The sequence below is a fragment of the Panthera onca genome, chromosome B3 (genome assembly GCF_046562875.1).
Source record: "Panthera onca isolate mPanOnc1 chromosome B3, mPanOnc1 haplotype 2, whole genome shotgun sequence".
Classification (NCBI taxonomy): Eukaryota; Metazoa; Chordata; class Mammalia; order Carnivora; family Felidae; genus Panthera; species Panthera onca.
Genome location: NC_138344.1, coordinates 79,058,089 through 79,079,607, shown reverse-complemented (window position 1 = coordinate 79,079,607; position 21,519 = coordinate 79,058,089). Strand labels below are relative to the sequence as shown.

Genomic DNA, 21,519 nt, shown 5'->3' with positions numbered 1-21,519 from the left:
CCAAGACATTTATACAAGTCTACAATATATTAACATTACCAAACTTTGGACAACCAATGTACAATATTATCAAGAATTGAAAGTTTTTTAAATTTCTTTTTAAAATTTTTTAATGTTTGTTTATTTTTGAGAGAGAGCAAGAGAGCAAGAGAGAGTGAGAGCACCAGTAGGGGAGGGCAGAGAGAGGGAGATACAGAATCCAAAGTCGGCTCCAGGCATAGAGCCTGACACAGGGCTCAAACTCACAAACCATGAGATCATAACCTGAGCCAAAGTCGGGTGCATACGTGACTGAGCCACCCAGGCACCCCAAGAATCCAAAGTTTGACTGCTTAACTAAAGTTATGTTTTTGACCCCTTTTGTACTAAAGTCATTAGTATGAAATATAATTTGAAATTGAGAAATTGAGCTAGCATTATTTTTTCAACATGTCAAAAATTATCTACTTCAAAAATATCCAAGCAGCTTTTTTTAAAATGGCAGATTCCTGGGTCTCCCCATGGAAATTCTGATTCAGTAGCTATTTTAGTAACCTAAAAGAATTTAGAATTTTAACACTGATTCAAATTTCTGTTTCTCTTTGTTTCAAAACTGGTATGTTTGATTTCTCCCCTTATTTTATGGTTGGGTGGCCCTTTCTTTTGAGGTCCCCCTCATATGTGTAGGTAGAAATGGAGCAAGCAAAAATTAAGAAAATATAAAAATCTCATCTTCTATTCCTTAACTTTCAGTCTGTGTGTCCTTACATCTAATGTGATTCTCTTTTAGGTGGCATATAGGTGGGTCTTGTTTTGTTTGTTTGTTTGTTTGCCCATTCAGCCACTCTGTCTTTTGATTAGTAAATTTAGTCCATTTACATTTAAAGTAATTATTGATAGGTATATAATTATTGTCCTTTTATTGTTTATTGACTGCTTTTGTAATTTCTCTCTTTTCTTTCTTCTCTTGGTCTCTTCCATTGTGGTTTAATGACTTTTTTTTAGTGATATACTTTCTTTCTCTTTCTGTTTTGCATATTTACTATAAATTATTTCTTTGTGGTTACCATGAGGTTTATTTATAACAACTTATATCTGTAACAGTCTATTTTAAGTTGGTAACAACTTAATTTTGATCCCATTGAAAACCTCAACATTTTTATTCCCTTCTACATGTTTTATGATTTGATATCATATTCTACTTGTGTATCCCTTAACTAATTATTTCAATCATAGTTACTTTAACTACTTTCCTCTTTTAACTTTCATACTATTTTTATTACATTTACTATTTATCTACTGCTTTTATTATTTATTTACCTTTCTAATGAGATTTATTCTTTCATATGTTTTCTTATTACCAATTAGAACCCTTTCTTCTTAGCTTAAAGAAGTCCCCTTAACATTTCTTGTTAAAGAAGTTTCCAGTGATAGATAAATGGATAAAGAAAATGTGGTATATATACACATTCTCCATAAAAGAGAATGAAATCTTGCCATTTGTAACAACATGAATGGGCCTGAAGGGCATTATGAAAAATAAATTAAGTCAGGTAGAGAAAAACAAATAGTGTATGCTGTCTCTTATATGTGGAATCTCAAAAAACAAACAGACAAACAAAAACCCAGGCTCATAGGTACAGAGAACAGATTGGTTTTTGCCAGAGGTAGGTAATAGGGAATAATACAAATGGGTAAAGGGTGTATAAATTTTTTAAACATTAAAAAACAATTAAAAATTAAAACCTCATTAATTCGAATTTAATTAGTTACATTATATGTTCTTTAGAAACAAAACATTAAAAAAAGTAAATACTGGACCCATTACAGGTTATATATAGAGAAATTTCAGCTAAAACCTGGCACACTACCATATCTATATTTAGACTGTACAAAAACTTCTGCTTTTTATTTTAAATTTCCTACCTGCCCATATGTTTTTTAAAAAAAATTTGAGACACTTTAAAACATAATGTTTTTTAAAAAAATTATTTTAGGAAAAGATTCATTTTAGTTTGTTTCATTTGGTAAATAATGTTAAAATGAGTCATATTTTGTTTGCAACTTTAGTTATTTTAATAATTTGAATGTAATTCTATTTAACACTATTTACCTGGTTGCTCATAATGTATATATCCTTGTTTAAATCTCATTATGTTTTTAATTGTTGTATTTGTCATTTCCACAGTTTTTTTTTCCACATGTGTTAAACCTGGAGGTTTTGCCAAGTGGAAAGCCAAACAAAGAGAATAAAATATATTAATTACAGCAAGAGTAATTAATATGCATATCTGCACTGTATGCAATTATCTATGTTTACCTTATTTTTTTTCTCACCTTCCACCTCACAGATATCTCTCCATCCTCTACTTGCATATAACTCATGGAGGAAAATAGAAAATAGTGGATGAGAACTAATTCCCTCATCTTCTGACCAGTAAATAGATACATGCCTAGCTCCATTATCATCATCTTATTTATTTTCATATGTTAAAATGCAGGCTGTGTCTTTCCTGCTATTAAAGATCTATTCTTTCAGTTATAAGTGGATCCTATACCCTCTTATCTGTTTGGATCTGTGATCTTCATGGACTCTCTATCACAACGTCTTATTTTCCTTTTTGTTTGCATGCATCATTGTATACTTGGTATTTATCTGTCTAGTTTTCCTGACTACAAACTCCATAAGGGCAGAGACCATATCAGTCTTCTTCACTTCTGTGTCCCTAGCTCCTGGCACAATGCTTGGTCCTTGGTCATTTCTCACTAAGTATTTATTGAACACATAAGTAAGTTTTTCCAGGTTGGTACATTTTAATTTTAACGTTTTTGTTTTTGTTTTTGTTTTTGTTTTTGTTTTTGTTTATATTTATTTTTGAGACAGAGAGAGACAGAGCATGAACGGGGGAGGGTCAGAGAGAGGGAGACACAGAATCTGAAACAGGCTCCAGGCTCTGAGCTGTCAGCGCGGAGCCCGATGCGGGGCTCGAACTCACGGACCACGAGATCATGACCTGAGCTGAAGTCGGCCGCTTAACCGACTGAGCCACCCAGGCGCCCCCAGGTTGGTACATTTTGATATATCATAGCATAATAATTCCCCTATAGGTCAATATTGATCTCTAACTTTTTCTATAACAAACAAGATACCTTGTTTTATATATCCATTTCCATGTATCCATGCTTTAATTTCTGTGACAGTGAATTACTGAGGTGGGAATGATATAGGCATTTAAGATACTGGTAGTTGGAAATAAGAATCTTAACACTTATTAGGTTTATTCTATAAGAGAAAAATCTCCATCTTGTTCAGCCCAAATCCTTTTCTCATGCCTGCTCCTTCCTTACTCAGGCATTGAGGTATTTATTTACTTTTTAATTTTTTTTAATGTTCATTTATTTTTGAGAGAAAGAGAGAGACAGAGAATGAGTGGGGGGAGCAGAGAGAGAGAAAGACAGAATCTGAAGCAGACTGCAGCCTCTGAGCTGTCAGCACAGATTCCGATGCGGGGTTTGAACACACAAGCAGTGAGACCACGACCTGAGCTGAAGTTGGACGCTTAACCGACTGAGACACCCAGGCACCCTTTGAGGTATTTACTTTTAAATAAAGTTATTTATCTATTATTGATTTTAATGCCAAGGGGTATATGTCAAGTTGTGGGTAGTGATTTGTCTTTGGGGCTTCCGCGGACACCTTTTAGTACCAACTCTCATTCAGTTGACTTCTGCAGAAGACCTTGCCTCCTTCCCACATTCTTTCCAAATGCTGGCTTTATTTTTAACTCTGGGAATGGCAGCAGGCTGCCGCTGCTATTACTGCTGCTTTAGATATTACTCTTCAACTGACTGTTCCCCGTCTGCATTTTATTTGCTATGATCAACATCCCCTTTACCTGTTTTGGCATTGGAAATATTTGTTTCAACCTTTTCTGATGTAAAAAGTTGCCTCTTGCTAGAAGCTTGAACTGAACAGTTTTCTTATTTTTCAACCCTTTGAGAAGAATCAGGACTCTTACTGGTGCTTCAAATAATCCGAAAATATTTAAGTTCATGCGAGAACTAGCCTTGTGACGCTCCTACATTCTTCTTCCTGTTCAGCATTATTCCCTGTTTCCCTGAAATCCTGTTTTTTACACAAATATCTACTCTTCCTTTAGGTATAAGTCAAAGCATTCACTGATTTTCTCCAGATATACCAAAGCAGTCTTTCTTATAGACAATTTGTAATTATCAGCCTTAATTAAGAAGATTCATGTTTTATTATATTTGCCTGTTCTCATGTGTCTTTACCTGCCAGATTCTAAGCCCTCTGAAGATAGGAAGCAAGTGGTTAAAGGCATCTAGCTGTGCCTCCAGAGAGATTTGTGTTTGAATCGATTTTTGCTACTTTCTGGCTGTGTGAACTTGGGCAAGCCACTTAGATGCAGTTGCCTCATCTACAAAAACAAAATAATTAAAAAAAACAAAGTTAACATTGTTGCTGTGAAAAATTGAAAAGGTAATTCCTACTATGTGCTTAAAATGGTGACTGGAATCTTTTATGTGTCCAATAAATGCTATCTCTTGTGGCAGTGATGAAAATGTACCTTTTACTTTATTTTTTAAATGTTCTTTAATGTTTATTATTTTTGAGAGAGAGACAGAGAGAGACAGAGAGAAAGCAGGGGTAGGGCAGAGAGAGAGAGAGGGAGACACAGAATCGGAAGCAGGCTCCAGGCTCCGAGCTGTCAGCCAAGAGCCTGGCACAGGGCTCGAACACATGACCTGTGAGATATGACCCAAGCTGAAGTCAGCTACTCAACCAACTGAGCCACCCAGGCGACCCAAAAATGTACCTTTTAGATTGCAGACTATAGAGCATCACTGACCCATAGCCTCAGCTGCTGCTCTCTAAAATGCATCCTTGTGTTTGCCCTGACACTGCACCTCCCACAGCCTATTCTTAGCCAATGAGAAATGTGGAGGGGACATTAACAGAGGCCCATTCTTGGGAAACGTGAGAGCACTCCTGCTTTATTTCCAGGACTCCCACCACCTTCTGAACTGCCTTAGAATTCCACTGCAGTCTAAAGTTTTTCCAAACGCACTTCCTTCCTTCCCCTTCTCCTTCACAAGTGTCAGATCTGTATCACAGTCTTATGGCTTTCCCACACTCTTCTGGCTCCTTTTTTATGTTCACTTGCTGGTTTCTTGTATTTCTAATTCTGCCTTGACGTTGGCTTCTTGGAGGACCTGGTCTAGCATAAGTGGTTCTGAAAGTGGTTTGAGAAACTGTGGCTGTGGTAAGTTCATTTGGAATTGGCTCACCTATAGCCTGGTGAGTCCAAATGATGCTATTCTGGTTGGTAGATGGGACATGAAGAGATTCTGGCACAATTTAGTAGTTGATAAGCATTTCACCAGGGGTGACCTGGAAAAATGTCCCTGTAAGGAAATGCTTTGGCAAGTGCAGTAATGCAGGTGTTTGAAAGATATGATGGAAAAAATGCCAGTAAGACAGAATTGGCTGGTTATTGGTAAGTCATGTACATGTCTTACAGAAAGATAATGACAGACTAAGGGCAATAAATGACTAAGCATGATAACCAAAGAGCCTTCATGGCAACTTATAAAGAAGGCCCTTATTTTCTGCAGCAGAAAAGCAGATATATAGAGCAGCAGCCTGAAAATGTCATTATTAGGGTTGCAGAACTCCAGAGACATCTGAATACTCAGCCAGCACAGGTCTGTTATGCAAAGGTCAGAACACTGGTGGGGAACACCTAGCACTGTGAAAATGGAATGGGGCATATGGTTTATTTCTTGTGATGATATTGATTCTGTAGAACCCATAGATTCTTTGGGCTTGTAGAAGTGGTCTCCCTTCCCTAATAACAGCTAGGACTTCCCTGTACTGTATGATACTGAAGTCTTTCCTCCACAGGCTAACAGGTGCCTCCCTCAGGGACTATCCTCACCTTCTGTCTTGGTAGCCAAGGTGCTAACTAGGATTAAATCTCTGTATAACCCAGATGGGCCTCATAAAGGAGGGAAAAAGACAAAAGATTTGCAAAAATTCATTAGTATGTATCAGCAGGAGCCAGGGGAGTACATCAGGGATCAAGAGGGCCAGAATGTAAAACTAAATAGGAAGAATTTATTGACTTGGGAGCATTCTTGGGATACAGGATTAAAATGATAATAGGAAACCCAGGGGAATAGCCCAAACTTGTTGTTGCTAAAGTGATCCTCAGAAGCTGTACAACATTTAGCAAAGTGGAACGAAATCCTGAGTTATCTTGGAAGATAATGAAAAAAGGAATAAAGGGTCTGAGGGAATTGGGCATCCTGGGATGGACGTCTTATGGAAGAATGGAAGACCCGTCAGAGGACTGTGTTCCTCAACATGGTTCAGAGGAAATACCATTCATTCAAAGCCATCAGGAATATACCAATAAGAGGGGCATCAAGATCATGAAGAAATTCAATGGTGGCTTTCCTCCTCAGTCCAGACTGACTACTGGGGATATAGTCACAGATGTAGGCTCATTAACATGTTTGGAAAGATGGAACCCAAAGAAATAGTCCTTTGGTGGTGTCATGGCATCTGATTTAGAGCACAGGCCTTCAGGAAGTCCTGGGTAAGATCTTGTTCCCAGTATAACCACTGGGTCTGTGGACCCACTCCGTGGTCATTCCCACTTACCAAGTATATATATTTGAAACTGATATACTTGGCAGTTGGAACAAAACTCACACTGGGTACTTGGTCTGTGGAATATAAGCTATCATGGTAGGTGTTGGAGGGAGATTAGTGCCACTATCAAAGTTCTAACCATTGTACTTTTGGGAGTCTCTATCATGTTTCTGTTTATTTTGCCATATTTACCTTATCATATTTCCTTTTATTTTCTGTTTAGTTTGGGATTATAGAAACCCCATCCTGCAGAGTAACTCTACAGTTACTTTTTTAGTGCAGACTTTTTTTTTTTGATAGACTGGTGGAGACTTAACCAAGTAGTAGTCTTGGTAATGGTTTCTCTGCCTTATGTGATATCACTGTTGGAAGAAGATCATTAATATTTTAAGTACATGGTATGTGATCAGTAATTTGACATATTCATTCCTCTTCATTCCACTTAGAAAAGTAGATCAGAAACAGTTGCCTCTCGGATACATGAACTTTCTTGCTTCTGTTGGAATATAGTCCAAAGGAATCTGAAATGCATTGACCATCACACAGAATGTCACAGAGATCCATTACAAAAATGACATAATGCTGATTGGACAGGATAGGCAAAAGGTGGCTAGAATGCTGGTGGATTTGATAAGACACCTGTACTCCAAGGATGGGAAATAATCTGTAGTCAGTTTCAAGGATCTGCTACTCCTGTGAAATTCATGGGTACACTGGCCAGCAGTGTGCTGGGATATCTCCTCCAAAGTAAAAGATAAATTGCTGCATCTTGCATCCCTACACAAAGTACCAAGTACCTTGGTAGATCTTTTTTGGCTTCTGGATACAGCACATCCCACTCCTAAGAGTACTTCCTTAGTGCAGTAGTGGGTGACAGGGAGGCTGTCAGCTTTAAGTTGAGCTGGGATCGGCCAATAGGTCTGAAGTTCCAGGCTGCAGTGCTTCAGCCTGGCCATGTGAACCATATGATCCAGCAGACTCTAAGGTAGTCAGGTATTAGTATTGGGAAAAGATGCAGCCTAGAGATGATGACAGGACCCAATGGGAGAATTCAGTTGAAGGCTAATGGAATCTGGAACACCATGCCATCTGTAGCACAGATTATACAGTCTTTGAGAAATAGCTCTTAACATGGTACTGGTCCTTAGTTGAAATGGAATGCTTGACTTATTTATTTATTTTTTTGACCGTGATTTACAAAGTATGTTCCTTTTTTAAGCTTGCTTGCTTATTTATTTATTTATTTATTTATTTATTTATTTATTTATTTTGAGAGCAAGAGAGAGAAAGGGAGGGAGGGAAGGAGGAAGGGAGGGAGGGAGGGAGAGGGAGAACTGGGGAGGGGCAGAGAGAGAAGGAGAGAGACAGAATCCCAAACAGGCTCTACATTGTCAGCACAGAGCCCAACGTGGGGCTTGGAGTCATGAACCATGAGATCATGACCTGAGCCAAAATCAAGAGTCAGGTGCTTAACAGACTGAGCCACCCAGGCGCCCTAGAATGCTTGACTTTTGAGCAAACACCAAGTGACCAAGTATCTGGAAACATTCACTATAAGCTAGATTTGGTCAGAACTGCCAAGCAGCACTTATTCTTAGTTGAGAATGGGACATTCAGATTGAGCCCAAGCAGGACCAGATGTACAAGTAAGATACATGAGTAAGTAGCCATACTCCCATGTCACCCATTGTGGCTGATTGTTCCAGTGCTCCTTTCCTAGTTCATACCTGTGTGAGCCCTTGTAAAAATCACAGAGGAGTAGGAAAAAGTCTGACCTTGGCACATTGTAGGGGCTTAATAGACAGTGAGTGAATGCAAGGATTTGGTTAAGCTTCTGTTTTTGTGTGGGTATCATTCCTGTTCTATAGATGAAGAAACTGAGGCCAAGTGACATAAAATTCATTACATATAAGATGTGAGTAAGGGACTGGAAAACAGATGTCCTGCCTCATGCTATAATATGCTTTCTATGACATGCTCCTGTTTTTCATGTTTACCACAGGATGTTATCTTCAGTTTGGAAGGAGAATCAGGTTCATTATTAGAAATTAAATTATAACACAGTTAATGTTCCACATTTAAAACGTTTAAAGTGCCATGCCCTATTTGCTAACCTAAAAACTGGTATCCACATATGTTGAGTCACTTTTTTTCAATTATTTGCAAAAAATGGATGGAGATTGGGAGGGGCTGTGAATTTACGCATACTAATGAAACCTTAAAATAAAATGTTTCCATGTGAAACTTCCAGTCTTGTTGTATAACTTTACTTGATTGAAAATTACTTGAGAAAGATGAAATCATAAATTACCTTAAATTTACTGAAAGCCTGTGAACACCTATATTAGGTGTGAAGCCGATGAAGTTTCATCTTGAGTGGAAATAAGTTGAGAAAACACAGCTAACATTTCAGATATATCTCCTGAAAGAAGACTGACATTATTAGCTCCATTGGGTCCAATACTGAGCAACACTTCCAGTACATTTCTACTATCGTTACAATTGCTAAAGTTCCAGTTAGCATTCACAATTTCCACTGCTATCACCCATATTTCCTTTTGTGCATATTTATTCTTTTTCTACTACTGATGACTCGTTCATTCATTTATTCCTTCATTCAACAAAGCTTTACCTTACCATATGGTGGGCACCATGCTCTTGTAGAATTGTTTCTACCTCATTAGTGGTAAATAACATATTGTTAAATTATGACAAGGTATCATTTTGCAGATAAAATGAAGCAAGAGATATATAGTAACTTCTTCAGTGTATGAAGGATTTGAGCTTCAGACCAGGAAGTGTGGTTCTGGAGCCTGTGCTTTTAACCATGATATAATTTCTCACAAAGTTAATAGTGTTGTATCATTTCTCTGATTTAAGGCATCCCTGGTATATTTATATGGGAAACATATACAGAATTCTGTCAGGAGAGTAAAACATAATGGCGAAAATTAGGAAAGTCTTTTGGGGTCCATTAAATATTTTTGTGGGACTGTGGCAATTTACCTTGGGCCTTGGAAAAAGGCTTACTATTTTTAAATATATATATATCACAAAGCATTTGAAAAAAACTGATAGGTGTTATGGCTGAATCAACTGTCTTAGAATTTGGTATTCTACACATGAAAATTAAATACACCTGGATATATGACTTAGTCATACAAAGTCATACTAAGTCATAAATTATGGGAATACAATTTGGATGAAAATATGAATGAACAGTGGCAAGGCTATTGGGAAAAGATGTCAATGTAATGCATTTGGAGTTGTATTTGTACGAATTTTTTGTGATCAATAAGATGTGGGTGATGATAAGCTCATTTTAGAATTCTTCAGAAATATATATATATGATATCATATATCATATATATGATATCTGATATATATATCATATATATGATATATGATATATATATATGATATCATATATATATATTGATATGTGATATCATATATATATATGATATATGATATCATATATATATATATATCAATATCATAGATATATATATATGATATGTCTAAGGTTTATGATTAGAAATAAAACAGACCAGTTACCTAATACTCAAAGATCATGTTGACTGAGGTTGACTTGAGAGATCTACTGGATAGGACCCTACCATGATTTTGGAATGGTGAGCTCTTTCTCCTTAAGGTCATTGTAGTTTTATCGCAATAGTATTTTTAAAATATGTGCTATGTTTTGATGGATACAAGTTTGTATATACTAGATATTAAAATCTTCAAATGATTGAGGTGAAAGAGACCTGGAGTGCATGCAATTAAGAATAACCAGATACTGTCTTTTTTCTTTTAAAAGCAGAAGTAATTCCATAGTCCACGCCAGTAAGAAGTTTTTACTGTTTTCTAATCACTATATTGGGTGTTCTTGTAACCTATAACATCCTTTGAAATTGATTCAACAAACTGATTTTACTAAAGTAAAAAAATAAACAAAAAGTCTGTCACAATTTGGACATCCTGGACTAGGAATCCTATATTATTTCCAACTGGTCCTGGGGTTTTGTTTCCCAGTTGTGTGCAGTCATGGCCATCTGCTTTCATGGCACTGTGACAGCTCACACTCTTGTTGGAGTCCTGACTTGCTTAGCTAAACAGGGGTTTCAAGTTGATATTCAAATAAAAATCTTTCTACTGAGCTCTGATCTATTAAATTCTACCTCCATTCATTTTTATACTCAGTAACAATACAGCACTTTAATACTCATCCATAATTCAATTTATCCACAAGACCAAGTTTTCTTTAACAAACTTTTATTATATAATTGATTTAGATTTACAGAAAATTTACAAAGACAGTACAGAGAGTTCCCATATACTCACACCCAGTGTACCTCATTATTAGCATCTTACAGTGGTATGGTGTTTGACACAATAATGAATCAATATTGATAACCTCAGTAATAACTGAAGTCCATACTTGATTCATATTGGCTTACATTTTACCTAATTTACCTTTTTCTCTTCCAGGATCCTTACATTTAGTTGTCATATCTCCTTGGACTCTTCTTGATTGTTACTATTTCCCAGACTTTCTCTGATTTTGGTGACCTTAAGGGTTTTAAAGAGTATTGGTTAGGTATTTTGTAGAAAGTCACTTACATAGGACTTGTCTGATTATTGTATTGTGATTAAACTAGGATTTTAGGAGGGAGATCACAGAGGTAAAGTGGCATTTTTGTCAAATGATTCGTTACTGTGGATGTTGTCTTTGATCACTTGGATTAGGTAGTATTGGAAAATTTTCCTTACTGGATAGTTAAGTTTTGAAAAATCCCTAGTTTATGGGGTGCCTGGGTGGCCCAGTCGATTAAGCATCCAAATTGTGCTCAGGTCATGATCATGAGTTTGAGCCTCTTATCGGGCTCTGTGCTGACAGCTCCGGGCCTGGAGCCTGCTTTGAATTCTGTGTCTCCTACCCTCTGCTCCTCCCCCGATCACACTCTTTCTGTCTGTCTCTCTCAAAAATAAATGAACATTTAAACAATTTTTAAAAATCCCCTGTTTTTTCTGTATTCTTTGAAGAAAGTCATACTGAGAAGCCAAGACTTAAGAAGTGGAGAGTTAGGGGCTCCTGGGTGGCTCAGTTGGTTCAGTGTCCGACTGCAGCTCAGGTCGTGATCTCATGGCTCGTGGGTTTGAGCCCCGCGTCGGGCTTTGTGCTGGCAGCTCAGAGACTGGAGACTGTTTCCGATTCTGTGTCTCCCTCTCTCTCTGCTCCTCCCCCACTCATGCTGTCTCTATCTGTCTCTCAAAAATAAAATAAAACATTAAAAAAAATAAAAATAAAGAACTGGAGAGTTATCCTCCACTTCAGTGAGGAAGAAGTGTTTACCTAGTTTATTTGGCATTCTTTTGTGTTGGGGATTTGTCTATTATCTCCCTTTTATTTATTCAATCATTTATATGTCAGTATGGATTCGTGAATATTTATTTTATATTTTGGACTAAAATTCAATGCTGTTTTACTTATTTTTTTTTGTTCAAATTGTGTCGGTTTTGGCCACTGGGAATTCTTTCAGTTGGCTCCTATGTCCTTTTGATATACCCCCATTTTGTGTGTGTGTGTGTGTGTGTGTGTGTGTGTGTATGTTGTTAACACTTCCTTACTTTCTGGCATTAGTATACACTCTAGCCTCATTTTGTATATTTTCTGCCCAGTGCTAGAATCAACCAGTTTTTCAAGCAACTCTGATTCTTTCCATTGGAAAAATGGTGGTACAAACCAAGTGAGTACTAGTTATACTCATTTCTACTGGGATGTCTTTGCTTTTAGGCCCTTTCATCTGACAGAGAAAAGAAAAAAATATATCAAATAACCTGTGTGTGTGCATGCATATTGTATCTATATTTATATCAATCTCTATATCTATATACCCCCTCACTGTATATATCTATGTATGTGTATGTGTATCTACATATATGTAGGGGGGGGGGAAGGAATTTTACATATATATATATATATATATATATATATATATATATATATATCCATCTGTATCTATATTACGTTCAAATTGATGTCTCTAATACACTACCACATGAATCATTCTAGCTTTTTCTTGCTCATTTATAATTTCTCATTCCGACAGTGAGAAACCTGGCTCTTACCATCTAGCACCCATTTGCTTACTTATTCAGTTCCAGCATACATGCACAGTGGTTTCAGAATTGTTAAACTTTACCAACTTTATGAGCTACAATATGGTATTTATGCACACTTTCTTTTGTGTTTGGTGTTAGAGTCCACTCATTTCCAGTTATTTAGGTCAGCATTTTTCCCTTACCACCTTTAGTGAGATTATTTCATACATTTGTAATGTAGTTAGATTTTTTTTGTTACATTCTGTGATCCCTTGACTTCCTAAATGTCTTTTTTAAAACTTTTATTAAGTTTCACTCTTCTTCCTTTAAAGTCTTATGGATTTGACAAATGTACCATGTCATATATCCCCAATTACAGTATCATAAAGAACACTTTCCCTGCCCTAAAATTCCTCTGTGCTTCACATATTCAACCCTTCCCCATTCCCCAAGACTACTTTTCAAGTTACACTCTACCCAACTGTCATTTTCCTCTTGAAATATTTTACATAGAAAGATGATCTATGTTTCAATTTCTAGTATTTTATAGTTGATAGTATAAAAGGTTGTGTGTCTGTGTATGTGTGTGTTTGTGCGTGAGTGTGAAGAATACCAATATCCAGTTCCTTGTTATTTGATGATGTAAATATGTATATTCATGTAAAAATGAACTAACTTTTGCACCAGTGAGAAGCTAAGCGGTGCTTACTGTGTAATAAATAACCAGATGAACCTCTTATTTCATCTTCTTTTCATTTTAATGTCATGGGATATAATATGAGAATTGGGTGTATTGCACCGTCACATTCAGTTAATCTATATTAAAGCCTCACAAGTTGAGAGAAATCAATGACCCTCTGTGACCAAATGGTTAGTGCTAGATGTTTAGTAGATGGCTGATAGCTAAAAATAGACAGGGAGTAAAAGAACAAAGCTGATTTGTTTATATAGACATCTACATCAAATCTTCTTTGTATTCTAATTTTCCTTTCCAAATATAACTTCTGAAACTTGAATCTCATTTATTTTTTGCACTGTTTTTTGTTTAACTGACACCAGGAAAATATGTCTGTTTATTGTAGAACAAATACAGTTTTCTTAAAACATTTTAAAAACATGCAAAAGTTCATGTTTTATAATGATATTAGGGTTTCTTTAGGTAGGAGTTCTGCATTTCAGAGGATCCATATGTGATACAAACAGTGAACAATTGGGAACACTAGCTGATAATGATATGATCATTTTTGGCAGTCTCTTTATGTAAGTTCTGGCAGAAGCATAGTAATACATTAGTCATTTTCACAGAGAAGATACTGGTCCATGCCAGTCTCTTATTTGGGGTGCCATCTGCACCTTTTTTTGTCAGTAAATTCAAAAAGAAAATATATCCATTGATGGATACTATTTCTATTTTTTAATCATTGTTTGAAGCAAACTATACCATTCTTAGAGTGTAACAAATACTTCACACAACTAAAATTGCTTCTGGTTATCCTTTATTAACTAGAATACCTGACTCAAAATTGCTCCAATAAGTTTTAACACTTCCATTTAATTTAAATTGTTCACAATTTACTATCTCTTGAGCTCTTGGTTAAACATACAAGGAGACAGCGAGTCCTACTTTTTGCTTCCTTAATCACGGAGCAACTCACTTGACCCATATTGTTTCACTTCCTTTATCTGCAAAAGTGGTAATAAGGATGCATGGTATTTGAAAAGATAGGCTGTATTTCTATTAAGGTTAGCAGCAACTAAAGTTGATCTAAACTTGCAAGTTAGTGATAACATTATAAAGTCAGGCTTTTCAGTTTGCTGACTCACTTTAACTAAAATATGCAGCTAGATAACAGAAATTATACACAGTTTATAAACTCTTTGAAGACAACGTCATATTTTACTCATGTTTTGAATATAGTGAACACTAGATAATTGTTGTGCTGAATTGAGGCATGGATGGACTTACTATAATGACTTAAGAGAAGCTTCTGAAATAGTCAGGGAGGGAAGTTCACAGGCATGCGTTGGTATAAAATAGCGTTTAGAAAAATGGTTTCTTACTATTATTATTTTGGATGAGTAAGAAGAGAAAACTGTTACTTCCTCCCAGGTTAACTTGAAGAATTTTATGGCTTTGCTAAATTGTTTAGAAGTTATAACAAAGAAAAGGTCATTCAGAATAATGAGTATCACTTAAGTAACTACTATATAAATAGAGTTGAATTTTCCAAACTATGCAAGTAACTAAAGAGAAATCTCATTTTTTAATAATAACTAAAAACCCTGTTTTGTTGCCTAAATTTACCAGTGAAAGACCATTTTGCCAGTGATTAAGAATGAATGAAATATTGAGAAATAGTAATATCCTTTGAACTAACTACGACTGAAAAAACATCTTTAATATTTTAGGTCATAACAGCATGGTATCTTTAATCTTGTATTTAAGATGTAGTACCTCATATAAAGGTAACTGTCTGATTGCTTGTGATTTCTCTAGGTATCTCAGATGGCTATCTCCAGTCCATAGAATAGACTACTGAGAAAGAAATTTATTAGAGCTGGTTGTCCAAATGCTTGGAGAGTAGTTGTTTCTGTAGCCATCTATATCAACAGTCATTCCTTAATTCTGTTCAGTTAATGGCCCCAGAACACTCTGGATTTGGTATGAAATCTCACAATGGGTTCGTTTTAGTTATATCCTGTACAGTCATTTTAGTCATTTTAGTACATGTGGCTCTGTAGGTGGCAAACAGCATATATTGTTGGGTAGGCCACTGAGCAGGATGTTTTTCTTCTATACGGTTGATACCAAGTTACTGGTTATTTACTGAAGGAAGATTTGTTTACTAAAACAAAACAAAACAAAACATAAAACCAAAATAGGTGAGTGGAAGCAAGGCAATTATATGTAAGTCATTCCTTTTCAAGTTTTGTATTTTGGATGGATGTTCCTAAATTAGATTTGTACCGTGATGCTATAAAGCATTGGAAAAAGTCTCCCCAATCCTATTTTATTTGAGTCAAAAGGGTATCCAAGGCTTTGAGAAGAATTTGAGAAAGTCAGGATCAACAGACAAATGGACACAAATACCCTTCCCAGTTCTGAAAATGAGGTTTATAGGAGTGGAAAAGGCTTGATGTCTTCAAAATTAGACTTGATCCTGGGTAAATACTAGTATGGTTGTTAACAAATATCCCCTGTGTAATTATATTTCTAAGATAGATAGATAGAGATGTGGATATAGATATGTATCTAACTGTAGGTAAACCCCAAAAGGCTCTGCCTGATCCTAGAGACATATCACATGTAGGGTTTACCCCTTATTAAGTCAGAGGCAGGTAATAGCAGTATTTCCTCCTCTGAAAATATCCTATTTTCCTTATCAGGCTCAGTGATATGAATAAATAGTTGCCTGGCCCTGGAAGTTATGCCTTCATTCTGTCATGGACTCTCTCCCAAGTGGATTTCCAGTTGTTTAGAGTCATGTAGAGATATGCACATAGGGACGCTTCAAATGCACTTCATCTTCATTTCCCAAAAATTTCAGAGTTAAACCTGAGAGCACTTACCCTCCCTTCTGAAATCCAACGCCATCGCAATTAACATAACTGTTATATATGTTATAATCGTAAAGTAAAATCATCATACTCAATGTCAGCCACATTATAAGCCTGACAAATAATAAGTATTCCTGTCTTTGTGGGGTATTATTCTGTGAATTTATAAACCAAATAAACCACTCTAATTTTTTTAAGTTTTTTTTTTAATTTTGAGAGAGAGAATCTCAAGCAGGCTCTGTGCTGATGTGGGGCTCTATCTCACAACTGTGAGATCATGACCTGAGCTGAAATCTAGAGTTGGATGCTTAACTGACTGAGCCACCAGGGTGCCCCAACCACTCTAATTTTTTAAAGCTATTTGTTTGGATTCTAAAATCTTCCACTGATAACTTCTCAAAACTGCCATATAGTGAACACAAGGAGGAACAGGAACGTTTTCTTCTAAGCATTGCAGATAAGCAAACATGTATCTAAAAATGTATTACCTTATAATCAAAGATCATTCTAAATTCCTCTGGTTAGTAGGTACCTTCATCAGTTGTATAATGTTTAAAATCCCACAAACTCTGTACCTCTTCCTCCATTCAGAAACCCCTGCACAGTTTCCCTGCAGCACTGGAAAAAAGGCAATGCCTTTCCACTATGATTCTCAAGTTTGGAATGTGTTTTGAAGTGCGTAAGAGTTATCTTGTTGTTTAATTGTCAAGTTGACAAAGTGAGGTTTTCCTGTCGTGAAAAAGCCTGTGTAACATCAAGCGCTTACCTGTCTTCTCAAATATCTATGCCACCCAATTTATTTAACCATTCTTTTGGCTGTTGAGCTAGAATTCCACCATCACATATCTCTTCAGTCCCGATGACACAAAAACACAAAGCCAAAGATATAGCAGAGAAGACTGAGCTTTCAGAAGTACAAGCAATCCTAGGAGAACTTACTTGATGTTTTGACAATCTATCTTCCCAAGAGAGAAAAATTAAATAGAAGGAGGATAGAAAGAATAAAAAAAATAAGTAAAAAAAGGAGAGGAACTCAAGGGGCTTCATACTGGTACTCTATAAGTAATGTTTCATGAAATAATTTTTCCCAAATGTATTTCTTCATTACTTAATAAATAATAAAAATCTTTTCATTATATCCAAGTCCAACCTAGTGTACTTTCTGTTCAATTTAAAGTATGTAATGGTTAACTATTGCATGCAAATAATTTTAGAGGAGAATGATTGAAAAAATTCAAAGCACAAAACTAAATCTTATTCTGTACCTTTGAAGATCCCAAAGATGTTCAATAAAGAAGGTTTGCTAATGGAATAATAGAATACCAAAATTTTCATCAATAAAAGTTTCTAAGTTACATATGATATTATTGATTAAATTGTATTCAAACCTATCATTGTTTGAAAATAATTTCCTAGGGTTTATACATTTCATAAATACTTTATGTGATTTTTCAAGACTAAAGCTAGTTGGTTTTAGCTTATATGACTCATATTTTCAGTGATTATTATTATTTTCATATGGAATGCTTCACAAATTTGCATGTCACCCTTGTGCAGAGGCCATGCTAATCTTCTCTGTATCGTTCCAATTTTAGTATGTGTGCTGCTGAAGTAAGCACTTTCAGTGACAATTTTTAACACTTAAATTGAAACTCAGAGGACTTTTTCAATCTTGTTCAGTGCATACAAATGTGAGTCAAAATGAAATGATAATGGGAATTATGAAGGTTTGGTACATTAAGTAATGATGATGAGTACTAGGTTATAAGAAGTCAAACTACATTTTGTGCAACTTGGTAGTAGCTAGAAGCTTGAGAATTTGAGTGCCTCCACAGTGGGAGAGTACCAGTGAACACCTATGCAAGATGTCTGCTAGAACAACAGGACAACCAACAGGCTACATGATAGAAAAAAGCAAAGTGAAGTACTGATTATAAGTGGTGCTTAACTTTATTAAGTCAAGAGAGTACTCAAAGTCTGTGTCTGACAAAGGCACATTATTTTGTCATAATCATGTTCATGAGCTGTCTTGTGGCTGCCAGTCAAGGCCTGCCATTTATCTAAAAGAAGTGGAAGCCTTGAAAATGTTAATTAGGTTATAGCCTGATCAACATTGAAGTACCTTTAATTTAGAAGTTTCCATCATTTTCTTTGAAATGCTCTCACATGTTCATAAGAAAAACAGACATAGAATTGTGACAGTATCAAAAGTCAACCTGCTACACAAACTCCTTTGAAGTCTTCAACTGTGTCATCACATATGTCTAAATGAAAACCTAGTGATTATCTCTTTGGAAATATTTCTAAAATATCAACAAAAAGTGAACTTGCCCTTCCATCATGGAAATCTATTCCCTGTAGGTATATGTTCTCTTAGCTTAAAATACAATGTACTGTTGGCCTTATATTCAGGTAGAGTAAGTCCTATTTGTGATAATTTGGTAAGATAGCTATGATGTTTCATCCTCCTATACAATTAAGCTTTTTCATACTGACATTCATTACTGGACTTCAGTTCTTGTATATGAAGCCATCTTGGGAGAGGTAACACATTAGACTGGTTTTGCCATCATTTGTTACTGTGAATGAGTTTATCGACTCTTTCTTTACCAGCCTTTAGACAGGAACTCTGGGAAGATGGGTTTAAAGAAAGTATAAGCACTTTAGAGAAGTATAAAACAGACTGGAAGGGGAATGTTAAGGTTTCAAAACAAAGGCAGAATAATATAAACTTCTGGCTATAATTTCCTTTAATTTTGGTAATCTATAGCAATATTCTTGGTAACAATGGAATGACAGAACCAGCTGTTGACAGATTATTTTTCTATAATCCATATTAACTAAACACAAACTATTAATGCAATATGTCTTCTACTTTGGGGATGTGAGGAAATTTTTTCAATGTCAGTAAATGATCTGTTGAAAGGGAAAAAAAAATCACATACATAAGTTGGATTGACTTTCCAGGTACGTACATTGGAAATGACTAAGAAGTAAATAGTATCATTACAAAAGGAAAAGGAAAACCTGAAGAATAGCAATTGCCTTTTTGAGTTCCTAGGAACAATTACATGGAGTTTTCTTTTTTTTTTTAATGTTTATTCATTTCTGAGAGAGAGAGAGAGAGAGAGAGAGAGGGAGAGAGAGAGAGAGGGAGAGAGAGAGAGAGGAAGGAGGGGGCAGAAAGAGAGGGAGACACAGAATCTGATGCAGGCTCCAGGCGCTGAGCTGTCAGCACAGAGCCCAACACTGGGCTCAAACCCATGAACTGTGAAATCAACCTGAGCTGAAGTCAGATGCTCTACTGACTAAGCCACCCAGGCACCCCACAATTACATGGAGTCTAAATCAGGTCATTGGTGAATTCTTTTAAAGTTTATTTACTTATTTTTTATAGAGAGAAAGTGAGTGGGGCAGAGGCAGAGAGATAGGAGGACAGAAGATCAAAAGTGGTTCTGTACTGACAGCAGAGAGTTTGATGTGGGGCTTGAACTCATGAACTGTGAGATCATGACTTGAGCTGAAGGCAGATGCTTAACCAACTGAGCCACCCAGGTGCCCCCACTGTTGAATTTTTTTAATCAAAGTATTCTTTTTTTAAGTTTATTTATTTATTGAGAGAGAGGAGAGAGAGAGAGAGAGAGAGAGAGAGAGAGAGAGAGAGAGAGAGAGAATACCAAGCAGGCTCCACGCAGTGAGCACAGAACCCAATATGGGGCTTGAACTCACAAACAGTGAGATCTCGACCTGAGGTGAAATCAGAAGTTTGACTCTCAACTGACTGGGTCACCCAGGTGCCCCTTAATCAAAGTATTCTTAAGTTTATAGAATTACTAGTTCTATCCTTTTAAAAAGAATAGTTGATACTCATTTTCTAAACTTTTCTACCTCCTGTTCTTTTCAATTTATTCTGTTCTGATTTCTTTCCTCATCACTCCACTGAAAGAGCTCTCAGTAGTGTCATTGTTGACTTCTGACCTGACAAATTCAACAGATGTTTTCCAGTATTCCCTTTGTTCTACTGATGCTGTTCATCTATCCTTTTTTTTTTTTTTGCATCTCTTTTTTGTTTTAATTTTTAAATGTTAATTTATTTTTGAGAGAGAGAGAGAGACAGAGCACAAGCAGGGGAGGGGAAGAGAGAGACACACACAGAATCCGAAGCAGGCTCCAGGCTCTGAGCCATCAGCACAGAGCCCAACGCAGGGCTCAAACTCAGGAGCCTTCGAGCTGTGAGATCATGACCTGAACTGAAGTCAGATGCTCAACTGACTGAGCCACCGAGGTGCGCCCTATCTCTTCTTGATATTTCTTCTCCTTGTCTTTTCTGTGACTCTCTCTTGGTCCCATTTTCTCTTAGTGTTTTCACCACCTAAAAGTCTAACTCTCAGTCTTCTTCATAAGCTCCTCTTCCTCCATACATTCATTATACACAGGCATACCTCAAAATTCCACTTTCTATTCTTCTTATTTATATCCATCCTTAGATGATAACACTGACACCTAAGATTTACTTACCATTTGTAATGATTGTTCCTAACAATCAGGAAAATAGAGGATGCAGGGTTAGCCCTGCTGAGTCTAGAGGTGAAGACTGTCTAGTGAATGGAACTGGGGACAATGGAAAATAGCACATCATCTCCATATCCTATGCAAAGCCTTGCTTCAGACCATCATCGCCTCTCACAGACTATGTGCCAGGCATTGTCAGAAGAAGTGTATATGAAAAGTTATATAAAATAAATCAAAAGGTCATGATATTCTACTTGTCTAGCATAAATCTACTCTTAGGAGTGATTGAATAACCATTTGCTAATTGTTTGGGTCTACTAAATAGGTCATAGGAAGTTCATCTGGTCTAGCAACTTCCTAGTATTACTCAAGAATTAAAAAAAAAAGACAAGAACAGATGCTGTTGTAGAGGTCATGCCAAGAAAATGTGAAGCTTTGAAGCTTTTCATTTCCTTGTAACTACCACCATTACCTCTTCAAATTTCAAATTGAGTGTTTGTCAGTATTAAGTCAAAGAGACAAGCTGTTCATGCCACAAATTCATCATATTCTCTAAGTATACATGACAAATGTATCTTAGTTAGACTGTTCTCCTTAAGGTAAAACCTTTAGGCAATTAGCTTAAAAGAAATTGTTATTTTATTGGTAAGCATATAAAACCCCTGCTTGTAGAATTCATAGAATGT

The 21,519-nt window shown here is 36.2% G+C and overlaps 1 long non-coding RNA gene and 1 other non-coding gene across 5 annotated transcripts in view; one reads left to right on the top strand and one right to left on the bottom strand.

The window, feature by feature from the left end:
• Positions 1-21,519, top strand: part of LOC132669506 (uncharacterized) — a 161,688-nt gene that overhangs the window by 69,896 nt on the left and 70,273 nt on the right. The gene's annotated exons all lie outside the window — the stretch shown is intronic.
• On the bottom strand, positions 17,834-17,940 carry LOC132670486 (U6 spliceosomal RNA). The gene has a single exon (XR_009606723.1). It is a non-coding gene; the product is annotated as a U6 spliceosomal RNA (small nuclear RNA).